The 5,000-nt window shown below is 51.2% G+C and overlaps 1 non-coding gene across 1 annotated transcript in view; it reads left to right on the forward strand.

The window, feature by feature from the left end:
- The first annotated feature begins 4,059 nt into the window (after positions 1 to 4,059).
- Positions 4,060 to 5,000, forward strand: part of LOC126443651 (small subunit ribosomal RNA) — a 1,909-nt gene continuing 968 nt past the window's right edge. The window contains exon 1 of the ribosomal RNA XR_007582079.1: positions 4,060 to 5,000. This exon is cut by the window's right edge and continues 968 nt beyond it. This is a non-coding gene — a ribosomal RNA (small subunit ribosomal RNA).

The following is a 5,000-nucleotide window of genomic DNA, read 5'->3' on the forward strand; positions in this document are numbered from 1 at the left end:
ACATTACACAATCCACACTATCATAACCAGACCGGGAGGTCCACCCAGAAAACAGAATATCCCACCCTTCCGACATCCGCCATTGCTCAGCTAAGCCACGAACACCCACACATGTCCTACACAGGGGTGCACCCAACATCACAATACTGCCTCCTGTCACAGTACACAAACAATGGCAGGAATGAAAGACACAGATCTGCCACAACCTTGGAATCGGAGCGCCGCCTGTCATGAGCCACAAGTGCATCCTGACGTGACAAATCGGATGATCCCGCAGGCATGCACTTACGATAATCACTATCAACGAACCTGCCGCCCCCTCCCCCCCCAAAATACACCTTTCCCTACAACGTGTACCTTAACCTAAGCTATATTGTACCTTAACCTAAGCGATATTGTACCTTAACCTAAGGTATATCGTACCTTAACCTAACCTACATTGCGCCTTCACCTAACCTACGTTGTACCTTAACCTAACCTACGTTGTACCTTAACCTAACCTACGTTGTACCTTAACCTAACCTACGTTGTACCTTAACCTAACCTACGTTGTACCTTAACCTAACCTACGTTGTACCTTAACCTAACCTACGTTGTACCTTAACCTAACCTACGTTGTACCTTAACCTAACCTACGTTGTACCTTAACCTAACCTACGTTGTGCCTTAACCTAACCTACGTTGTGCCTTAACCTAACCTACGTTGTGCCTTAACCTAACCTACGTTGTGCCTTAACCTAACCTACGTTGTGCCTTAACCTAACCTACGTTGTGCCTTAACCTAACCTACGTTGTGCCTTAACCTAACCTACGTTGTGCCTTAACCTAACCTATGTTGTGCCTTAACCTAACCTATGTTGTGCCTTAACCTAACCTATGTTGTGCCTTAACCTAACCTATGTTGTGCCTTAACCTAACCTATGTTGTGCCTTAACCTAACCTATGTTGTGCCTTAACCTAACCTATGTTGTGCCTTAACCTAACCTATGTTGTGCCTTAACCTAACCTATGTTGTGCCTTAACCTAACCTATGTTGTGCCTTAACCTAACCTACGTTGTGCCTTAACCTAACCTACGTTGTGCCTTAACCTAACCTACGTTGTGCCTTAACCTAACCTACGTTGTGCCTTAACCTAACCTACGTTGTGCCTTAACCTAACCTACGTTGTGCCTTAACCTAACCTACGTTGTGCCTTAACCTAACCTACGTTGTGCCTTAACCTAACCTACGTTGTGCCTTAACCTAACCTACGTTGTGCCTTAACCTAACCTACGTTGTGCCTTAACCTAACCTACGTTGTGCCTTAACCTAACCTACGTTGTGCCTTAACCTAACCTACGTTGTGCCTTAACCTAACCTATGTTGTGCCTTAACCTAACCTATGTTGTGCCTTAACCTAACCTATGTTGTGCCTTAACCTAACCTATGTTGTGCCTTAACCTAACCTATGTTGTGCCTTAACCTAACCTATGTTGTGCCTTAACCTAACCTATGTTGTGCCTTAACCTAACCTATGTTGTGCCTTAACCTAACCTATGTTGTGCCTTAACCTAACCTATGTTGTGCCTTAACCTAACCTACGTTGTGCCTTAACCTAACCTACGTTGTGCCTTAACCTAACCCATATTGTACCTTAACCTAACCCATATTGTACCTTAACCTAACCCATATTGTACCTTAACCTAACCCATATTGTACCTTAACCTAACCCATATTGTACCTTAACGTAACCTAATTTGTGCCTTAACGTAACCTAATTTGTGCCTTAACGTAACCTAATTTGTGCCTTAACGTAACCTAATTTGTGCCTTAACGTAACCTAATTTGTGCCTTAACGTAACCTAATTTGTGCCTTAACGTAACCTAATTTGTGCCTTAACGTAACCTAATTTGTGCCTTAACGTAACCTAATTTGTGCCTTAACGTAACCTAATTTGTGCCTTAACGTAACCTAATTTGTGCCTTAACGTAACCTAATTTGTGCCTTAACGTAACCTAATTTGTGCCTTAACGTAACCTAATTTGTGCCTTAACGTAACCTAATTTGTGCCTTAACGTAACCTAATTTGTGCCTTAACGTAACCTAATTTGTGCCTTAACGTAACCCATGTTGTGCCTTAACGTAACCCATGTTGTGCCTTAACGTAACCCAATTTGTGCCTTAACGTAACCCATGTTGTGCCTTAACCTAACCTATATTGTGCCTCAACCTAACCTATATTGCGCCTTAACCTGACGCACGTTGTCGCTGAACCTGCTCTGTAATTGTTATGCAACTCGTTAAATTAGTGTAGTGTTGCCTAACCGCAACCCTCGCAATATAGTTCGCTATTCGCACTGCCCGGTCCCCTGTGTATCGCGTCATGTTAAACACCTTGCAGGTGTTGCTGACTTTCCACATGCTCCTGCTATACACTGTAATGTGGATAGCAGCAGGACGTACATGCCCCCCCCCCTTCCCCCCTGCCTTCGCAAGCTGGTCGTTGAGAAGTTTGCATGTTCAATGCCCTTCGCATGCCGACGTACTCAGCCTACGTTGTGGTACGGCCTGTCACCTGTCCGCCGATGTACGCAAAACCCACAAACTGTACTGCACATTGGTCCGTATGTACTGAATGATACATCGTGGCACATGTGTGACCGTACGACGACTGCGCCTAGCAACGGCAGACCATACAGTCCAAATATTGTGCACGCAGCTACGTGTCGTCTCCCTATAAGAGCTGGATTGCAGTGTGGTACGCCATTCAGACGTGTGGGAGGAACGGACGCCCTGGATGGCGATCAGCATGAGCAGTCTGTTGATGTAGTGGAGCGTGTATTCGGACGTAGTCGTCTCTTCTCACACACCGTGATAGCATGTTGCACCGCGTTCCACATCTGCGACATCCTGCAGAGGCCGGCTGACAGTCGTTCGCGCAATGGACACCGCATACGTACGGGGGCTACCTTCCACGTGTTCTCGAGGCGTGCACATGTTGTTGCGTCTATGTGGGCAGACGTAGTGTGTTGTGACACCTGACACAGGCATGCAATACTCGTTGCAAATGGCGATGGACGTCTACGTTTGCTGGTGACGTTACGCAAATGAACAACAGGTAACCCGTTGTGGTGCGGTTGTTCTCGCTAGAGGTGAATCAGTGTTGGCGACGATCGGTCGAGCTATTAACCGGTTGTTTCAGGGATACCCACCATGCCCACGAACGTGAAAGGGGACCCACCATGCCCACGAACGCGAAAGGGGATCTGGGTGTGAGGCGATACGCGGCGGTGGCTGGGTGGGACCGTCCCCGGCCGGTGAGGGGGGGCCGCCCGGCGTGCTGGCAGCGCGGTGCGTGGGCGCACGCGCTACAGCCGGCTGGTGGGGGCGGCCAGTGGCAGGCGCGCCGGCCGACGGACGCGGCAGGCGGCGCAGCTGCGCGCCGGCGCCCCCTGCTCGCGGCGCCTTGCGGCCAAAGTAGGTCCTCGCGGGCCCGGTGCGGAGCGCGGTGGCCATCTGCAGTGTGCTGGTCCGATTGAGGACTGTGTGCGCTGAGGATGCGCCGCCGCCCGGCGCTCGGCGCCGCGACGCCGTCTGCTGCTCGGTCGCCCCAGCGGTTCTCGCAGGTGGTTTGTATCGCAGCTGTGCGGACGTGTTGGCGCGTGCGCTGTGCTGGGAGAGTTCGCTTCGGCACCCAAGTGGGGCTTTTGTCCTTCTGTGGCGCTGGCGTTGGAGCTGCCGGTCACCGTAGGTGGCGCGTGTTGTCTCCCGCCGGCAATGCCACGACAGCACGCTCCCGGGCCTCTGTCGGCAGCGGCAAGCTCAGTTGGGAGCACGGGTGGTCGCACCTAAAGCGTCTACTCGCCTAACTCCGGGCGATTGCGCCTCTCTCGAACCCGACCAAGTACTTAGGACGGCGCTGCGCGCCGCCGGGACCTGAGAGGGTTTCGAGGTGTGTTGTGCAGGGGAGCTCAGCCTCCTCCTGTTTGCAGAATAATTGAGCGGACGCTTGCGTGTTCGCGCGGGCCCCCGGGACACACTCCCGGGCGGCCGGCTGCTCAGCTCTAGTTGACGCAGCTCCCTGGTTGATCCTGCCAGTAGTCATATGCTTGTCTCAAAGATTAAGCCATGCATGTCTCAGTACAAGCCGCATTAAGGTGAAACCGCGAATGGCTCATTAAATCAGTTATGGTTCCTTAGATCGTACCCACGTTACTTGGATAACTGTGGTAATTCTAGAGCTAATACATGCAAACAGAGTCCCGACCAGAGATGGAAGGGACGCTTTTATTAGATCAAAACCAATCGGTCGGCTCGTCCGGTCCGTTTGCCTTGGTGACTCTGAATAACTTTGGGCTGATCGCACGGTCCTCGTACCGGCGACGCATCTTTCAAATGTCTGCCTTATCAACTGTCGATGGTAGGTTCTGCGCCTACCATGGTTGTAACGGGTAACGGGGAATCAGGGTTCGATTCCGGAGAGGGAGCCTGAGAAACGGCTACCACATCCAAGGAAGGCAGCAGGCGCGCAAATTACCCACTCCCGGCACGGGGAGGTAGTGACGAAAAATAACGATACGGGACTCATCCGAGGCCCCGTAATCGGAATGAGTACACTTTAAATCCTTTAACGAGTATCTATTGGAGGGCAAGTCTGGTGCCAGCAGCCGCGGTAATTCCAGCTCCAATAGCGTATATTAAAGTTGTTGCGGTTAAAAAGCTCGTAGTTGGATTTGTGTCCCACGCTGTTGGTTCACCGCCCGTCGGTGTTTAACTGGCATGTATCGTGGGACGTCCTGCCGGTGGGGCGAGCCGAAGGCGTGCGACCGCCTCGTGCGTGCTCGTGCGTCCCGAGGCGGACCCCGTTGAAATCCTACCAGGGTGCTCTTTATTGAGTGTCTCGGTGGGCCGGCACGTTTACTTTGAACAAATTAGAGTGCTTAAAGCAGGCAAGCCCGCCTGAATACTGTGTGCATGGAATAATGGAATAGGACCTCGGTTCTATTTTGTTGGTTTTCG

The sequence above is a fragment of the Schistocerca serialis genome, unplaced genomic scaffold (genome assembly GCF_023864345.2).
Source record: "Schistocerca serialis cubense isolate TAMUIC-IGC-003099 unplaced genomic scaffold, iqSchSeri2.2 HiC_scaffold_167, whole genome shotgun sequence".
In the NCBI taxonomy this organism is placed as follows: Eukaryota; Metazoa; Arthropoda; class Insecta; order Orthoptera; family Acrididae; genus Schistocerca; species Schistocerca serialis.